Consider the following 20,091-nt stretch of genomic DNA (forward strand, 5'->3'; position numbering starts at 1 on the left):
GGTAGTTTGTTTAAGAAGGACTATGAAATTGTTTCCATTTTGATTTGAAGGATGGATTGTAATAAATTTCTTAATTATTTGAAGGAGAGGCCAAGAATGCCTATATTTGGATTTTCGGATAGCATCAACCGCTTCATCGATTGCTCCTAGTTTAGGAATACACGCTTTCAGTTTATTACTGTGTTAATATGAAGTAAATACATTGTTCTCAATTTCCTTGTGGATCGATATCCTGCGACAGTTATGCAACATTTATGTTATGTGAACTGTACTTAATCAGTTGTGATAGTTTATTGCCAAAAATTCTTGTAGTGTTACCTACTATTCATTATATAGTGTTTATTCATTACGTATAACCTTTGATGATAAGCTCTACCAAAGGTTTCACTGCCATGTTATGGTTAGCTGTTTTTCTTAACTCAGAATAGGGAATTGTTTAATATTTGGATGAACTTTAATCTTCTGTTCTACTAATATTTATGGTTAATATTAAGTTTTCCAGAAAGGATATTTATGATTCCCTTTATTTTAATGATAAGTTATATTCGCAATGATACTTTCTAGAATTTATATTAGCATATTCCTATTTCTACTCTATAAAACAAATAATTATGTTGTAACCATTCAATTAATCCATTATCAGTTAAGCATTAGCGTAAGCTCCATGGTTATTAGTTCAGAAGTAAGCCTTCTATCCTACTTATTTTTTTAACCTACAAGCCAATAATAATATCTATAGTGCAATATTAAATCTTTAGAAGCTTTCTATCTTACTTATCTGTTAACCTGCAATGAAAATATATTTCAGAAAGTCTCTCATCCCAGCCACGAGTCTAAACTTCACATCTAGCCTCTCCCTCGAGCACTTTCTATCTTTCACACTGGATTATATCCAGTTACAGTCAGTAGCTCCTCTTCCCCTCTCTATATTTTTCTTTCCAGGCAAAGGGTAACTATTTCTTGGTAACCGTTTCTTTTAATTAAACAAAATAGTTTTATTCTTGTTAAAGTATCATTACCAATAATTTAGGTAATGACAATATATATTTCTTGGCCACTCAGTCAGTTAAGCGATGAATTTATGAAATTCTCCATGCTACATAAATAGAATTTCCTGAGCTCCCTCCCAATTCAATTAAGAGGATGTTTTTTTTTATCATGTAAGAGTAGGACCTTCTATTAAGCTTAGCTAAAATACATAATTTGCAAGAAACCGCACCCACTCTGTGAGAGTTCAACAGTTAGTAGGGCAGGCCGAACCAAACCAATTACCCAAAACCAAGAGAAACCTAAACAGGAAAACCGAGGAGAACCGCCAGACAGTTAAGGCACAAGGCCATCTTGTAGTGCTGCTGTGCAACAAATGAAACTAGAAATCCTTGGAGAACCAGTCCATCGAACCGGAGGTCACAAAAGGCCACAAATGACTCGTCGTGGGTCCATAAGAGGTCTCACCACATGCTAAGCTAAAAACTATCAAATGGACTCGACGAAAATTAAAAGCATACCACTCTAATATTTTTTCTGGTCTGACCAACTAGCATAAACAAATCCCCGCCATTGATTAACTGACTAAGATCCAATGGTCTTCGTGAATATCAGGAGGTCGAGAAGCGCGAGAGTTAACTGCCCGATGAGGACAGTTTTCTCTCACCTCACCCTGCCACGCGTGGAATCAGATCCAATCTCAAAAATACCATAAACCATTCGGACCCTGCCCGATATACCACTTTTGGTTTTGGAATGGTTGTTGCATGGAAAAACCAAACACTTCCTTTTGCCACGTGTTGTCCTTCAATTCCGTCCCGCGAGCAGATCTTGAGCCAATCCCGTCCACCTAAATTCTCAGTCAAACACCAACTAAGAAAAACAAAAATGGAAACCTCATCCTGTGGTGCTATCCGAATTCCAGACTATGGGCAACAGTCGAACCAAGGCGGGTTAGACCATGTGGGGTTCTCCATACACCCACTGGTCTTCTGAGTCCCTTTGATCTATCCTATTAGTCCATAGTTCCATATCCTGGGTTGCCTAACTGAGATGGTCCTCCCATAATTTGCCTAGAGGTAACAAGTCCCAAGCATACCTAGAATCCCTGTCCTGATTGGTGACTCCTTCATTTGCCAAACAATCCGCTAACATATTAGCTTTCATTTTCACATGAATAAATCTGACAGTTTTAAGGAGGTGAGAGTAGATGCGGTAAAAAACCTACAGAAGCTTCCAGTGCTTCGACACTTTATCTGGAGAGGCTCCATTGCTAATTTTCTTAGCCGCTCTAATAATTAATTCCAAATCCACTTCAATTATAACATTGTGTGAACTTGAATCCACCAGGATTTTGAAGAATTGCTCTTATGCCACGAGGTCAGCCATGTTATTAGTGGCCTTCCCCAAGTGGGCATGGAAGATTTCATGTATTTGTCCTTGATCATCTCTTATGGCATCCCAAAGCCCGCTAATCCCGGGTTGTGCTTAGCTGCTCCATCAATATTAACCTCTAAGAAACCATAACGAGGGGGCTTCCAGATGTTAACACCTTTATTTATTAGGCTTACTTTCTTTATTATTCCCATAGGACTGATAGACTAGAGACCCAAGTGAAGTATAATTCTCTCCTCTTGGGGCAGAGCAGGATCTTTAGGAAGGGTCCTCAACAAGCTTCTTATTGTGTCTTTGAGCTGCCTTAGAATTTGATCAATTATGAGTTGGGGCATGCTTGTTTTTTTCTTTGAAGATACAACTGTTGCGCTCCTTCCAAATATTCCGGATGACAAAGCCTGGAACCAAAATCCAGGCTTTATTAACAATCTCATTCCCTGAGAAGTTTTTCCTCCAGTTCTTCAGAGTGTTGGATATGCTGAGACTATCCCTATGAGTTTGTCTAAAAATGTAGGCCACCCAATCCCACACCGTTGAAGTGAAAGGAAAAAGGTTGAGAAGGTGTTCAATCATCTCCTCATGAGCGCCACATAGGTGACATTTGGAAGGCCCAATGAAGCCTTTCTTAAGGTGATTCTCCCAACTTAAGATCTTCCTTTGATGCACTAGCCAGATGAATAACTTTATTTTCATCCAATGTGGACTTTGCAAAGTTTCTTCCAGCCTTGATCAGGATTCACAAAGTTAAATCCTGTGACTTCCTGTTTAGCCTCTTTGAGGTTAAAGTTAGCTTCGGTATTCTTTCCCCATATTAATCGATCTGGTGAGGAAGATATCAGAATCCTTCTATGATCTAGATCCTGGGTGAGAACTTCTGCCTTGGTCTTCAGTGGGTTTTCATCATTGTACCCTAGATCCTTCCACTTCCTCCATTTTCCCTTATTCCTTCCTTAGTCCCAGAAGTCTTTTACCAAAGCCATATTTTTGCTATTTGTGTCACTTTTGAGAGCTGCAAGTTCATCCCTATAAAGGTTGGGTTCTTGTTGCCAGTTGTCCTCCCAAAATCGAGCAACGTCCCCTGCTCAAATTTCCCAAAAACAATGTTGCTGAACAATAATTTTATTATCCCAGGCAAGGTTCCAAATATGGGAGCCCCTGATTTGCCCAGACATTCTAACGTGATCCTTCTCCTGCTAGTACTTGGCATACTTTTTTTTCCACATCTTAGCCTAGGGGGCATTCGGTTCATTAATCCATCTCCACCAAAGCTTGGCTCCCGAAACTTTGTTGAGGGTCTCAGGATCATGAAGCCCCAATCCACCATGGCTCTTGGTTTGCAGAGCTTGTCCTAGGATACTAAAGCCCACTTCTTTTTCTCTTCCCCTCCACCCCAGAGAAAGTCCCTTTGTATCTTTCTTATCTGTTCCTTAATCCCTTGAGGAGCAGGAAGAGTTAAAAACATGAAAATGGGAATGGCCTGCAAGACCGCCTGTGTGAGCACAAGGTGCCCTGTCAAATTCAGTGACCTGAATGTCCATTTTCTAACCTTGTCCTGAAGTTTATTTAGTATTGGCTCCCACACTTTCTTGCTTAGAGCTTTGTCAGTAAGAGGAATGCCAAGATATTTGGATGGTAGTTGTTCCCTTTGAAATCCAAGAATTCTGGTAATGTTTCTCTGAATAGTAATATTAGTGTTAAAGAAAAAATATTTGGACTTGTTGAGGCTTACCTCTGTGCCTGTTTCCATAACAAAATCATTTAAGATGCTTTTGATTGCTCTAGCTTCCCTAACTGTGGGTATGCCCTACAACATTGTATCATCCACAAATTGTTGATGAGTGTTTGCATCTCCATCCGTGGTAAGTTTGATACCTGGAATTCGTCATTCAGCATTTTCCGTTTTGAAAGCTCTACCTAGCCCTTCCATCATGAGGACGAAGAGGAACGGTGAGAGCAGATCGCCTTGTCTGAGTCCTCTGGAGGGTGTGAAGGTCCTACATGGAGCTCCATTGAGTAGTATGGAAAAATTGGTCGCGGTAACTAATGCCATCACCCACCTTATGCAATTCTGGTCAAAACCATAGGCTTTTAGAATTTCTCTTATGTAAGACCAGCTTAATTTGTCGTAGGCTTTCTCTAGGTCCAATTAAATGATCATACCAGCTTTTTTGTTGCTTTTGAGAGAGTGTACCACCTCATGAGCTTGGATGATATTGTTGAGGATTTGTCTTCCCTCCACATAGCCTGTTTGCTCCTCTGGGATGAGAAAGGGTAGAAGTGGTTTGAATCGATTGGCTATTACTTTGGAAATAATTTTATACACCACATTACATAAGGCTATGGGCTGAAAACCCTCTAGAGTCATGGCATTTTCCTCCTTTGGGATAAGAGCTATGAAGGATGCAGTCAGAGCCTTCAGTACCTTTTGGGATCTTCTTGAGTCTTCCACAACCTAGACGATGTCATGTTTGACGGTTTCCCAACAGGCTTTGAAGAAGTTTACATTGAATCCATCCGGACCTGGTGCTTTGCCATTCTACATTTCATTAATCACTTCACTAACCTCCTCTTCCAATACTGGCTTGTTGAGATTATGGTTGTCTTCTCTGGTAACCAACTGAGGGATATACTGAATAAAATGGTCAATGAACCTAGATCTTTCCTCCAATGGCTCCTTTGCAATATTGAAGGAGTGTTGTACCAGGACCGATTCCATATCATTGTGAGATACAAGCTCTATACCTTGAGAATCTTTGATCTTAGTGATTCTATTGTGTGCCCTGTGAGCCATAGTGGATTTGTGGAAGAATTTTGTATTTATTTCTCCCTCTCTAGTCCATTGTATCCTTGATTTTTGCCTCCAGAAAATTCCCTCTTGTAAGCATCGATCCTCCCATTCTTCCTGCAGAGAGTCAGTTAGTTTTTGCCGCTCTTAGGTGAAGCCCTCTGTGATGTTGATCTGATTGATCTCCTGGAGCTTCTACTCGGATTCTCTTTTGGCTTTGAAGATATCTCCAAATTCCTTTTTGTTGCAAGCTTTAAGACGAGATTTGATATGTTTAAGTTTCTATTGGAGCATGAACATTCTTGTACCCTGAATATTTAGCTCCTCTCTCCACCATTTATCAATGTTACCAGTGAATTTAGGGTGTGAGAGCCAGGCATTTTCAAACCTGAAAGGTCTGTTTCTTGGTGTGCCCATGAAGGTGGCTTCCAGTTGTACAGCCCAATGATCCAATCCTCCAAAGGGTAGAATGGAGGTTGTCATGGTGGGTCTTGTGAGAAGGAGGTCCTCTGAAATAATAAATCTATCAAGTTTGGAAGCAACTTGAGAAGCCCCTCCCCTTTTGTTGTTCCAAGTGAAGGTTCCATTAATTGTTTCAGTGTCCACTAGTTCCATGTTAATAATGAAGTTCTGAAAGGCCATGGAGTCTCTGCCTAGCTATCTAGTGCCTCCTTTTTTTTCTGAAAGAGATCTTATCATATTGAAATCTCCTGCAACGATCCAGGGCAAAATGGGATCTCTTGCTCTTAAATCCTCCAGGGAGGTGAGAATCTTGAGTTTTTCTGCTTGCTTTTGAGGTCCATAGACATTTGTAATCATGTATATCTCCTTATCCCCTATAGGTTGAAATATCAAGGAGAGGTTGAAGCATCCAAGATTCCAAATTTCTATGGATCCCACAACGTGAGAATTCCCCCCGCCGAGTTATTAGCCTTAACCTCTAAATACTCATATTTGATTAACTACTTATTATGAATATTCCTTATCTTGTCCATCGAACATTTTGTCTCCTTAATAAAAGCCATGTCTGGTTTTTCTTCTTTCATTCTGTTACTAAGATTTCTTTGTTTCCTTCTATTCCCAATGCCTCTAATGTTCCAGGTTATAAGCTTCATTAAGAAATGTTAGTAAAGGAATAACTGGTAAGATATTTCATCTTACCTGAGTTAATCAATAGTTTTCCACATTCGTTTAGCAGCTCATTCTGTCTCTTTCTTCCTCTTTTCCTACCTAAGTTCTTTGGAGATTGTGCCTGTAAATTCTCCATCATCTTGACCCTGGTTGGCTCCTGGCTTTCATGATTTCTTTTGACTCCAGCTCCCTTCGCTTGTGACATCCATAGAAAGAGCTGTTGTACCCTGTCATAATCCTCTTTTGGCAGAGAGTCCACACCTATGTTTTTTCCCTGTTCCAGAAATTTCTCTAGATCTAGATTATTCTTATTCAGGATCTCCTGTAGCTCATGGTCCTCTGTTCTCACTTAACTTGGAGCCATCTCCTGGTCCCTACTGATCTCCATCAAACTTAGTGTATCATCATCCTTTTGCTGGTTGTTTACTATGATTTCCTCCATGTCAGTTACCTTATCCACCTCCTTTGTTACATTCTCCATGTCCTGGACTGTCTCCTTATTCCCCTCTTCTTCCTCCAGGATCTTGAAGCTGTTGTGTCTTGTATGTCTGTCCTCATTTACCTTCCTGTGTGGACGTTTTCCCCCTTTCCTTTTGCTCCCAACCTTGGTGAAACCCTCGTGATCTCTCTCCCCACTGGATTTCTGGTTACCTTCCCTATTGATTGTGGGGCAGTCTCTATATAGATGCCCATATTCATGGAATTTGCAACACCTAAATGGTATGTGCACATAGTCCACAGTCCGCACCCATTCTTCATCATATACTTCTAAAATTATCGCTTCTGGAAGGGCTCCAGATAGATTCATTTCCACACATATTCGGGCAAAGGAGGTATATCTTCCTTTCAGAGTTGCCTCTAAGATCTTTAGAAAATACCCCAACTTGTTGCCTATGGTTTTCAAAGATTCTGGTAGCCAATAATCCAGAGGAAGGGAGTATAGTCTGATCCACAGCGGTACTGATGTAAGTGTTTCACGTTCTGGGATAAAGTTCATCATCCACGGCCGCATGTAGAGTCCCGCCGTAGCAAGAAATAGGGACCCCCTTCAAACACTCTGTCTTTGTCCTCTAGGCTTGTGGACACTACTGTGAAAAAGCCCTTAGAACCCAGATGTAAATGTATTTCTCCCTTTGGCTTCCAATGGCTCCTTATCCAGACGTGTTATGCCCTCTCCGTCGGCCATACCCCCATAAACTTGCATATGATTGCATGTTCCATCATATGATCCCTATGTGCTTGTATTGTTGGGTCGCTCTATACAACCCTAGTAATAATGCCTGACTTGGGTTTGCAGAACCCAGTTGTTCTTATGGAAGCGGGTCTTTCACTACTCCCTCCATTCTCCTTTTCTTTACTTGCTTCCTGTTGGTTCCCTTCTTGATCCTGAGGTTCACTTCTTCCAGATGTCCCCTGGCTTTCTGCTTCTGAAATCTTCTCTAGAGGTTTCTTGAAATGCTTCTTTCCCATGTCCTTACGTCCTTCTGTGACTGCTTGACTGTAGGAGGGAGTAGCACTCCCCCCTACGCTCCCTGCCATGGAACCTTGAGTCCAAAACCCTATCTTCAACTCCAACCCTACCTTTATTTATTAGGCTTACTTCCTTTATTATTCCCAGAGGACTGATAGACTAGAGACCCAAGCGAAGTATAATTCTCTCCTCTTGGGGCAGAGCAGGATCTTTAGGAAGGGTCCTCAAGAAGCTTCTTATTGTGTCTTTGAGCTGCCTTAGAATTTGATCAATTATGAGTTGGGGCATGCTTGTTTATTTCTTTGAAGATCCCACTGTTGCGCTCCTTCCAAATAATCCGGATGACAAAGTCTAGAACCAAAATCCAGGCTTTATTAACAATCTCATTCCCTGAGAAGTTTTCCCTCCAGTTCTTCAAAGTGTTGGGTATGCTAAGACTATCCCTATGAGTTTGTCTAAAAATGTAGGCCACCCAATCCCACACCTTTGAAGTGAAAGGACAGAGGTTGAGAAGGTGTTCAATCATCTCCTCATGAGCACCACATAGGTGACATTTGGAAGGCTAAATGAAGCCTTTCTTAAGGAGATTCTCCCAAGTTAAGATCTTCCTTTGATGCACTAACCAGATGAATAACTTTATTTTCATCCAATGTAGACTTTGCCAAAGTTTCTTCCAGCCTTGATCAGGATTCACAAAGTTAAGTCCTATGACTTCCTGTTTCGCCTCTTTGAGGTTAAAGTTTTCTTCGGTATTCTTTCCCCATCTTAATTGATCTGGTGAGGAAGATACCAGAATTATTCTATCCTCTAGATCTTGGTTGAGAGCTTCTGCCTTGGTCTCCAATGGGTTTTCATCACTGTATCCTAGATCCTTCCACTTCCTCCATTGTCCCTTATTCCTTCCTTGTTCCCAAAATTCTTTTACCAAAGCCATACTTTTGCTATCTGTGTCAATTTTGAGAGCTGCAAGTTCATCCCTATAAAGGTCGGGTTCTTGTTGCAAGTTGTCCTCCCAAAATCGAGCAAGGTCCCCTGCTCGAATTTCCCAAAAACAATGTTGCTGAACAATACGTTTATTATCCCAGGCAAGGTTCCAAATATGGGAGCCCCTGATTTGCCCTGACATTCTAATGTGATCCTTCTCCTACAGTACTTGGCATAAGTTTTTTCCCACAGCTTAGCCCAGGGGGCATTCGGTTCCTTAATCCATCTCCACCAAAGCTTGGCTCCCGAAACTCTGCTGAGGGTCTCAGGATCATGAAGCCATAATCCACCATGGCTCTTGGCTTGCAGAGCTTGTCCCGGACTACTAAATCCCACTTCATTTTCTCTTCCCCTCTGCCCCACAAAAAGTTCCTTTGTATGTTTCTTATCTATTGCTTAATACCTTGAGGAGCAGGAAGAGCTGAAAACATGAAAATGGGAATGGCCTACAAGACCGCCTGTGTGAGCACAAGGTGCCCTGTCAAATTTAGTGACCTACATGTCCATTTTCTGACCTTGTCCTGAAGTTTATTTAGTATTGGCTCCCACACTTTCTTGCTTAGAGGTTTGTCAGTAAGAGGAATGCCAAGATATTTGGATGGTAGCTGTTCCCTTTGAAATCCAAGAATTCTGGTAATGTTTCTTTGAATAGTAATATTAGTGTTAAAGAAAAAATCTTTGGACTTGTTGAGGCTTACCTCTGTGCCTGCTACCATAACAAAGTCATTTAAGATGTTTTTGATTGCTCTCGCTTCCCTGACTGTGGGTATGCCCTGCAACATTGTATCATCCACAAATTGCTGATGAGTGTTTACCTCTCCATCCGTAGTAAGATTGATACCCTGAATTCATCCTTCAACATTTTCCATTTTGAACGCTCTACCTAGCCCTTCCATCATGAGGACGAAGAGGAACGGTGAGAGCGGATCACCTTGTCTGAGTCCTCTAGAGGGTGTGAAGGTCCTAGATGGAGCTCCATTGAGCAGTATGGAAAAACTGGTCGTGGTAACTAATGCCATCACCCACCTTATGCAATTCTGGTCAAAACCATAGGCTTTTAGAATTTCTCTTATGTAAGACTAGCTTAATTTGTCGAAGGCTTTCGCTAGTTCCAATTAAATGATCATACCAGCTCGTTTGTTGCTATTGAGAGAGTGTACCACCTCATGAGCTTGTATGATATTGTTGAGGATTTGTCTTCACTCCACGTTGCCTATTTGCTCCTCTGAGATGAGAAAGGGTAGAAGTGGTTTGAATCGGTTGGCTATTACTTTAGAAATAATTTTATACACCACATTACATAAGGCTATGGGCCAAAAACCCTTTGGAGTCATGGAATTTTCTTGCTTTCGGATAAGAACTATGAAGGATGCATTCAGAGCCTTTAGTACCTTTTGGGATCTTCTTGAGTCTTCCACAACCTCGAGGATGTCATGTTTGACAGTTTCCCAGCAGGCTTTGAAGAAGTCTACATTGAATCCATCCGGGCCTGGTGCTTTGCCATTCTGCATTTCATTAATCACTTCACTAACCTCCTCTTCCAATACTGGCTTGTTGAGATTATGGTTGTCCTCTTTGGTAACCAGCTAAGGGGTATACTAAATAAAATGGTCAATGAACCTAGATCTGTCCTCCAGTGGCTCGTTTGCAATATTGCACAATTGTTGTACCAGGATCGATTCCATATCATTGTGAGATACAAGCTCTATACCTTGAGAATCTTTGATCTTAGTGATTCTATTGTGTGCCCTATGATCCATAGTGGATTTGTGGAAGAATTTTGTATTTCTTTCTCCCTCTCTAATCCATTGTATCCTTGATTTCTGCCTTTCGAAAATTTCCTCTTGTAAGCATCAATCCTCTCATTCTTCTTGCAGACAGTTAGTTAGTTTTTGCTGCTCTTCAGTGAAGCCCTCTGTGATGTTGATCTGATTGATCTCCTGGAGCTTCTGCTCAGTTTCTCTTTTGGCTTTGAAGATATCTCAAAATTCCTTTTTGTTCCAAGCTTTAAGACGAGATTTGATATGTTTAAGTTTCTGTTGGAGCATGAACATTTTTGTACCCTGAATATTCAGCTCCTCTCTCCACCATTTATCAATGTTACTAGTGAATTTAGGGTGTGAGAGCCAGGCATTTTCAAACTTGAAAGGTCTATTTCTTGGTGTGCCCATGAAGGTGGCTTCCAGCTGTACAGGCCAATGATATGATCCTCCAAAGGGCATAATGGAGGTTGTCATGGTGGGTCCTGTGAGAAGGAGGTCCTCTGAAATAATAAATCTATCAAGTTTGGAAGCAACTTGAGAAGCCCCTCCCCTTTTGTTGTTCCTAGTGAAGGTTCCATTAATTGTTTCAGTGTCCACTAGTCCCATGTTCATAATGAAGTTTTGAAAGGCCATGGAGTCTCTGCCTAGTTGTCTAGTGCCTCCTTTTTTTTCTAAAAGAGATCTTATCATATCGAAATCTCCTGCAAAGATCCAGGGAAGAATGGGATGTCTTGCTCTTAAATCCTCCAGGGATGTGAGAAGCCTGAGTTTGTCTGCTTGCTTTTGAGGTCCATAGACATTTGTAATCATGTATTTCTCCTTATCCCCTATAGGTTGAAATATCAAGGAGAGGTAGCTCCTGGATGCTTCAGCGTCCAAGATTCCAAATTTAAATGGATCCCACAACGTGAGAATTCCCCCCGCCGAGTTATTAGCCTTAACCTCTAAATACTCATATTTTATTAACCACTTATTGTGAATATTCCTTATCTTGTCCATCGAACATTTTGTCTCCTGAATAAAAACCATGTCTGGTTTTTCTTCTTTCATTCTGTTACTAAGATTTCTTTGTTTCCTTCTATTCCCAATGCCTCTAATGTTCTAGCTTGTAAGCTTAATTAAGAAAGGTTAGTAAAGGAATAAATGGTAAGATCTTTCATCTTACTTGAGTTAATCAATAGTTTTCCACATTCGTTCAGCAGCTCATTCTGTCTCTTTCTTCCTCTTTTCCTACCTAAGTTCTTTGGAGATTGTGCCTGTAAATTCTCCATCATCTTGACCCCAGTTGGCTCCTGGCTTTCATGATTTCTTTTGAATCTAGCTCCCTTCGCTTGTGACCTCCATAGAAAGAGCTGTTGTACCCTTTCATCATCCTCTTTTGGCAGGGAGTCCACACCTATGTTTTTTCCTTGTTCCGAAGATTTCTCTAGATCTAGATTTTTCTTATCCAGAATCTCCCGTAGCTTGCGGTCCTCTGTTCCCACTTCACTTGGAGTCATCTCCTGGTCCCTACTAATCTCCATCAAACTTGGTGTATCATCATCCTTTTGTTGGTTGTTTGCTGTGATTTCCTCCATGTCAGTTACCTTATCTAGCGCCTTCGTTACATTCTCCATGTCTTGGACTGTCTCCTTGTTCCCCTCTTCTTCCTCCACGATCTTGAAGTTGTCATGTCTTGTATGTCTATCCTCATTTACCTTCTTGTGTGGACGTTTTCCCCCTTTCCTTTTGCTCCCGACCTTGGTGAAACCTTCGTGATCTCTCTCCCTAGTGGATTTCTGGTTACCTTCCCTATTGATTGTGGGGAAGTCTCTATATAGATGCCCATGTTCATGGCATTTGCAGCACCTAAATGGTATGTGCTCATGGTCCACAGTCTGCACCCATTCTTAATCATATAGTTCTAAAATTATCGCTTTCGGAAGGGCTCTAGATAGATCCATTTCCGCAAATATTCAGGCAAAGGAGGTATATCTTCCTTTCAGAGTTGCCACTGAGATCTTTAGAGAATGCCCCAGCTTGTTGCCTATGGTTTTCAAAGATTCTGGTAGCCAATAATCTAGAGGAAGGGAGTATAGTCTGATCCACACCGGTACTGATGTAAATGTTTCACGTTCCGGGACAAAGTTCATCATCCATGGCCGCATGTAGAGTCTTGTCGCAGCATAGAAATAGGGCCCCCCTTCAAACACTTTGTCTTTGTCCTCTAGGCTTGTGAACACTACTATGAAAAAGCCCTTAGAACCCATATGTAATTGTATTTCTCCCTTTGGCTTCCAATGGCTCCTTATCTAGACATGTAACGCCCTCTCTGTCGGCCATACCCCCATAAACTTGCATATGATTGCATGTTCCGTCATATGATCCCTATGTGCTTGTATCGCTGGGTCGTTCAATACAACCCTGGGAATAATGTCTGACTTAGGTTTGCAGAATCCAGTTGTTCTTATGGAAGCAGGTCTTTCACTGCTCCTTCCATTCTCCTTTTCTTTACATGTTTCCCGTTGGTTCCCTTTCTGATCCTGATGTTCGCTTCTTCCAGATGTCCCCTGGCTTCGTGATTGTGAAATCTTCTCCAGAGGTTTCTTGAAACGCTTCTTTCCCACGTCCTTACTTCCTTCTATGACTGCTTGACTGTAGGAGGGAGCAGCACTCCCCCCTGTGCTCCCCACCATGGAACCTTGAGTCCAAAACCCTATCTTCAACTCCAACCCTACCTTCTTAGAGCTGCCCGCAACCCCAGCTTTGAATCACATGGACAATTAAGAGGATGTTGATGATTAAAGAAATTTTCAATTAATTAAGAGGATGTTGATGTTTAAAGAACTTTTATGTTGTAACCTAATCTCTTAGGAAAAGAATATTTTTTATTTAAATAGTAAAAGTTAATTGTTAGTTCAAATTATTTTAAATCAAATGTTTTTAAAAAATTAGTAAGACAGTTAATTAATTGTTAGTTCAAATTATTTTAAATCACAATATTTTTAGGCAATATTAATATTAAACAAATCTAAATTATATTTAAAATTTATTTAATAATAAAAAACCAAATAGTTAGTTTAGTCATTTGTAGTCATATCTAACGTTTATTTAATAATAAAAGAAACAATAATTAACTGCTAGTTTAAATGGTTTCCAATAAAAATGTTTTAAAAATTTAATATTTTAGGAAATTTATTTAATAATTAATGAAAAAGCAACTATGAAGTGTTAGTTTAAATTATTCCTTTTGGCTATTTTAGTAAGCACATCAAGTTCCACATTGTGAGCACCAACCTATACTATTGCCATCTTTCTTTCCAATGATACGATTCTTATGTAAATTACATAATTGTATCAGAATTATGAGGGTTAATGCTCTGTTTATGAAGCTTTATTTCGTTATGTAAATTATGTTGCAAAATTGCATCAGTGCGATAAATTTTCTTGACGATAAATTTTCGTCCCAGTGTAAATTAGGTCAAAATCAGTAGTCGTAAATAAAAAATAGCGGTAATAATTATTTTCAGATAGTTGATGACTCGTACTCAAATATTGTACTCATTTGATCAGATTCACTTTATGTGGGGATATTTGTTACTTTTAGATATTTTTAGATTCACTTCATTGCATTTACTACTAGTTTACGTGAGTTTATATGCCTAATAATATTATTTTATATATTTACAGGAAATATTACATAGTAGAAAAAATATATTAAATAAATCATCAAAATAAAAGAGTTAAATCATCAAAATAAAAGAGTTAGGGAAATAAATTATTAAATCAAGCTTAAAAATAAAATCTCACTGCTCATTCATTTAGTAACATATATATTAAAAGATATGGGAAATGAATTTGTTGATATCAATTAATATTAATTATAAATAAAATTAATTTTTAATATATATATATTTAATTATAAATTTATCAATATTTTAATTTTGTAATTTAGACTAGTTATGCTTTGATATGTGGAAACAGTTTTTTTTGTTTTTTTAATATATATAGAGTAAATTATTTATTATATTGATTTTTATCAATTTATTATGTATATCATTTATATTATTTATTATCTTAAAAGTTGTATATGAGTTGATCATAAAGAATTTAAAAAATTATACCAAACCATATTTAAAAATTAGAATATGATAATTTGGGATTTATATTAATATTTGTAAGCTTTAAGTATACTGCATTTTTACTATTTAATTAAAAAAAATACTTAAAGAGATATTAATTTATAACATGAAATCTACAAGTATGCTTTCGTAGACTTAGCAATAGTTTATATACCAATTTGGTGTCTCTATTGATCTTGACCTTAAAATTAGATAAGAATAATAACATGTAGGAATTTACAGGGTAAGTTCCTCAGAAAGAACACCAAAAGGACACCGCTCACAACCAGATCACAGATCAATACACCAGTATTTTTGACGTGGTTAAAACCCTCAAAGAGGGAAACAGTCCACGGCTTGCGCCAACATGGCTACTACAGGCAATTTATTAATCAAAGAATGAAAATTTACATAAGCTTCTCTCATGCACGGATTACCCAAACAATGACCCTCCATGTGCTTTAAATAGAACTCATGGACCAATCGGGTGTCAAGCCACGGATCAAGTGTCGGTAATACCGAGGAGAGAGTGAACCGTCGGATCACTACATATCGTGACCGTCGGATTGTAAGTTACAAAATGTACAACGGTAAAGAAACACACTTTACCTAACTCTATTCCTAACTCTATACTAGACCAAGTTGAACTTAACTATTTCCTATGTGTCGGAATATCCTAACATCCCCCCTTAAGAACAACTTGGGATACGATTGAAGGATTTACAAATATGACACAATAGGAGAAGGAAGGAGGCACTAGAGCCTATCCCCCCTTAGTGACAACTTCCTGAACTCCAAGGATATATCGAAGTTTAGTGAACTTCGCCTCTGTGAGAGCCTTTGTGAAGATGTCTGCAACCTGATCATCTGTTGAACAATATTGCACTTCAAGAACATGGTCATGAATGAGCTTTCTGATGAAGTGCATGTGTAGTTCAATGTGTTTACTGCGCTGATGCTGGACTGGATCTTTGCATAGCTGAATGGCACTTTGATTATCACACCAAAGTGTGGTTGGATGCTGCTGCTCAAAGCCAAACTCTGATAGGATCTGACGAAGCCACAAGGCTTCCTTACTAGCTTCCACGGCACCACGATACTCTACTTCTGCTGACGAAAGAGAAATGGCAACCCGTTTCTTACAAGCCCATGTAATAGGTCCTGAACCAAGAGTGAAGACATAACCGACAGTAGACTTCCGATCATCAGGGTCACCAGCCCAATCAGAATCAGTGAAACCAACTAATAGAGGAGTTGCTTTGGCACTGTAATGAATCCCAAACTGTACTGTACCTCGAACATAACGAAGTATTCTTTTGGCTGCTTTCCAATGACTTTCACGGGGGTTTTGCATAAAACGCGCAACAAGGCCAACAGCAAAGGAAAGATCAGGACGAGTATGGGTTAAATACAAGAGTTTTCCTACAAGTTGACGGTATAAGGTAGCATCAACTTCAGGAGAAGTACAAGAGACTGAAAGTTTGACTCCAGACTGAAAGGGAGAAGGGGCTGGCTTACAGTCTTCTGTGTGAAAATGACGAAGAATATCACAAGCATACTTGGACTGGGAAAGGGAAATACCCTCCTTGGATTGCAAGACTTGAAGACCGAGAAAATAGTGTAAGTGTCCTAAGTCTGTCATTTCAAATTTCTTTTTAAGGCTGGACTTCACATGGTTGATAAGGTTGGGATCACTACCAGTAAGAATAAGATCATCAACATAAAGAACAAGGATAATAAGAGAGTTGCCCACTTTCTTGGTGTAGACAGTATTGTCAGAATAACACCGAGAAAAGCCAGATTCTAAAAGAAAGCTATCCATTTTGGCATACCAAGCCCAAGGAGCTTGCTTGAGACCATAGAGAGATTTCTTAAGTCGACATACAAGGCTGGAGTCTGTTTGGATGAAGCCAATGGGTTGTTCCATATAGATTTCTTCATGCAAGTCCCCATGCAAGAAGGTAGATTTAACATCCATCTGATGGACTTCCCATTTTAAAGAGGCAGCAAGGGAAAGAACAAGGCGGATAGAGTTCATTTTGGCAATAGGGGAGAAGGTTTCAGTGTAGTCAATGCCTTCAACCTGTGAAAAACCCTTAGCGACAAGACGAGCTTTATGTTTATCAACTTTCCCATCTGGTCCATACTTGGTTCTGTAAACCCATTTACATCTAACAAGTTTGTGTCCCTTTGGTAGAGGAACAAGATCCCATGTATCATTTGTCAACAATGAATGATATTCTTCATTCATAGCTGCTTCCCAATGTGGATGGCCTGAAGCTTCTGCAAAAGTGTCAGGATCATGATTTACTGGAGCTTGAGCCAGTAAAGAAGAGGATCTTTCAAACTAAGAACGTGTACGTCGCTGATCTGTAGGATCACCGGCAAGATCACCTACTGCATCCCGAGTAGCACAGACCCATATTGGAAGTTGAGGATCCTGAGAGGGTGGGGGAGGATTATCATCCTCACTTTCATCATCTGAAGAAGAAATGTTTTCAAAAGTAGAAGAGATAGGAAGAGGTGGCACATCCGCCGGACTAGGCTCGCAGGCCGATATATTTTCATCAAATTTTACATCTCTTCTAATGATAACATTTTTGGACTTAAATGGAATAAGTCTACAACCTTTTACATCTTCATAATATCCAAAAAAAGTACATTTCTCACTCTTAGGTTCTAAAGCTTTATGCTTTTCATCTGGAATATGGGCCCATGCTTCACTTCCAAAAACACGAAAGTGACTTACATCTGGTTTAATGGAACTCCAAGCTTCTTCTGGAGTGATATTCTTTAGAACCTTAGTAGGAGTGCGATTGATTATATAATTTGCACAATTAATTGCTTCAGCCCAAAAACTAAGACTGATTCCTTAAGATTGCAGCATACAATTAGCCATTTCCTTTAAGGTGCGATTTTTCCTTTCAGCTACACCATTTTTTTGTGGAGTGTATGGAACAGTATGTTGCATTTGAATTCCATTTTCAGTGCAAAAGTTGATGAATGTGTTTTTAACATATTCTCCACCATTATCAGTTCTTAGCTTAAGAATTTGATGTCTAGATTGTTTTTCAACAAAGGCTTTGAAGGCCAAAAATGTGTTAAATACTCCGCTCTTGAGTTTTAAGAAGTATACCCAAGTGCGTCTGGAGAAATCATCAATGAAAGTTAAGAAATACTTGTAGCCAGAGAATGAAGCAACAGGAAGTGGACCACATAAATCACTGTGCACAAGCTGTAAAGGGGATGAGGCGTGCCAAGAGGCACGTTTGTCAAAACTGTCATGATGATGTTTTCCGAGTACACATCCGGAACAAACACCATCTCTGCAAGATACCATAGGAAGACCTGTCACCATATTTTCTTTACATAGATGCTGAAGGGAGCGATAGTTTAAGTGACCAAATCGCTCATGCCAAAGTTTGCTCACTTCATCATTATGAGCAACAAATACTGAGGGAAGATTTGATGACCCAAAGTTGTGAAACTTATACAACCTTGTGGAATCATCAACAATATCAGTAGCTAGAATCTGTTTAGGATCTCTTAGATCCTTGATTACAACATCATGAGGTGAAAATTCAACAATTTTACCTTCACCCGAATGAGTTATCTGATATACAGATAGAAGGTTGCAGGATAAGGTTGGAACACATAATACATCATTAAACTGACCATTGTCTAGATGAACAGTTCCAGTCCCTACAACATTAAGAGATCTATCATCACCAACATATATATTTTTGGTGTTACAATCATTTAAAGAAGAAAACATGGCTTGGTTTTTGGCCATGTGATAAGAGGCTCCAGAATCAATGAGCCACTCATGAGAAGGAGAAGAAGAAGATACATTTAATGCATAACCAGACTGAGATGATTGACAACGACATGCAGAAAGTTCCATTCCGGAAGTTGAAGTTGAAGTATGCATCACATGGATGTTATGTTTCTTCATTGTGGCTTCCAAGGCTTCCATCTTCTTAAAGCATTTAGATTCTAAGTGGCCATCTCGATTACAAAAGTTACAATGTCTATCAGTCTTCTTCCATTTGTTTTTATTGGTCTTATCATTTTGCTGAAATGATCTTTCATTTTGAGGTTGAGTTTGCTTAGGACCCTTGTTTGGTTTAGGACCATTCTTTTTAGGATATGACTTCTTAGGATTCTTTGAATTTGGTTGCTGTTGGGTGGCTAATGCTTTCTTGGAAGAGTTTCCAAGATTAAGAAGACCAAGGTGTAAGAGTTTTTCTTGTTCTCTTATTAAGGAATCACAAAAGGAGTCAAAGGAAGGGGCCTTGTAGTCTTTTCCTTGACAAATGAAAGCTTCCCTTGTAGAATGGAAAGTGGAAACAAATACAGAGTAGGTTGGTCCCAACTTAGTAAGGATGGAATAAATAAGGTTACTATCTTCTTTCTTAACCTTAACACCTTCCAAGAGATATCTAAGGGTCTTGAATTTGGACAAGAAATCTTCAATGCAAGAAAAATTATTAGGATCCAAAGTAAGCAACTCATTTTCAAGTTGATGGGCTCTAATTTCATTTTTAATCCCAAAAACTTTAGTGATTTTTTCCAATGCTTCATGAGGAGTCTCAAGTTCTGCAATATGGAATCTAAGATCAGGAGAAATAGACATCCCTATCAAACCACGTGCTTGATCTTGTCTATTTTCCCATTTTGCAGCCTTGTCTTCATCTTTTGGTTTCTTCTCTTGGTCTGTGGCTATTCTGTAGAGACCTTTACTTCTAAGTAAATCTTCCATGTAGGCTATCCATTGGAAGTAGTTAGTGCTGTCAAGAATGACTTGGCATGGACTTTCCATTTAAAAAAAAACTGAAGCTGAAGACACTGAAAGTAAGTGTTCCAATGGATAGATCTCGAAAAATTAGGCTGTTTTAAAAACAACGGCTCTGAAAAAGGCTTCTGGATGAAGAAGTTATGGCTTTTTGAAAAAAAAATTGTTGAAGTTGCCGGCAAAGTGCGCGAATGTGCGGGAATGAAAAAATCCGCCCCCACAAAATGGAGACATGAACCCAAGACTTCTACTCTCTTAAAATAGCTTTGAACCAATTGATCTATACAAAAAATTTGAGAGAGAGAGAGAGAGAGAGAGAGAGAGAGAGGGGGGGGGGGGGGGGGAGGGGGGGCCTTGGTTTGCGTGCTTGCCTTGAGAAAGCTCTTTTTCCCTACAAAACACAAAACACAAAACCCAACACGAATATGCAAAGAAAAACGAACCGTGTGGCTCGAAGTTAGCTTTAGCCAAAAAACTAGATATTTTAAAAAAATGAACCTTGCGGCTCAAAGTTAGCTTTAGCCGAAAAACTAAATATTTTTCTCAATGTTTCTGATTTTCTGAGATTACACTAAGGTGCAGGGAAAAGAGCATACACATGAGAAAAATCCTTCCTTTCTGTTTCTGATTTGCCTAGATCGCACAAAGTTGCAGGGCAAAGAGCATACGCAGAAATGAAA

Source organism: Pinus tabuliformis, chromosome 1_2 (genome assembly GCF_031772625.1).
Source record: "Pinus tabuliformis cultivar Carrire ecotype Pingquan chromosome 1_2, CPIR1, whole genome shotgun sequence".
NCBI classification, from domain to species: Eukaryota; Viridiplantae; Streptophyta; class Pinopsida; order Pinales; family Pinaceae; genus Pinus; species Pinus tabuliformis.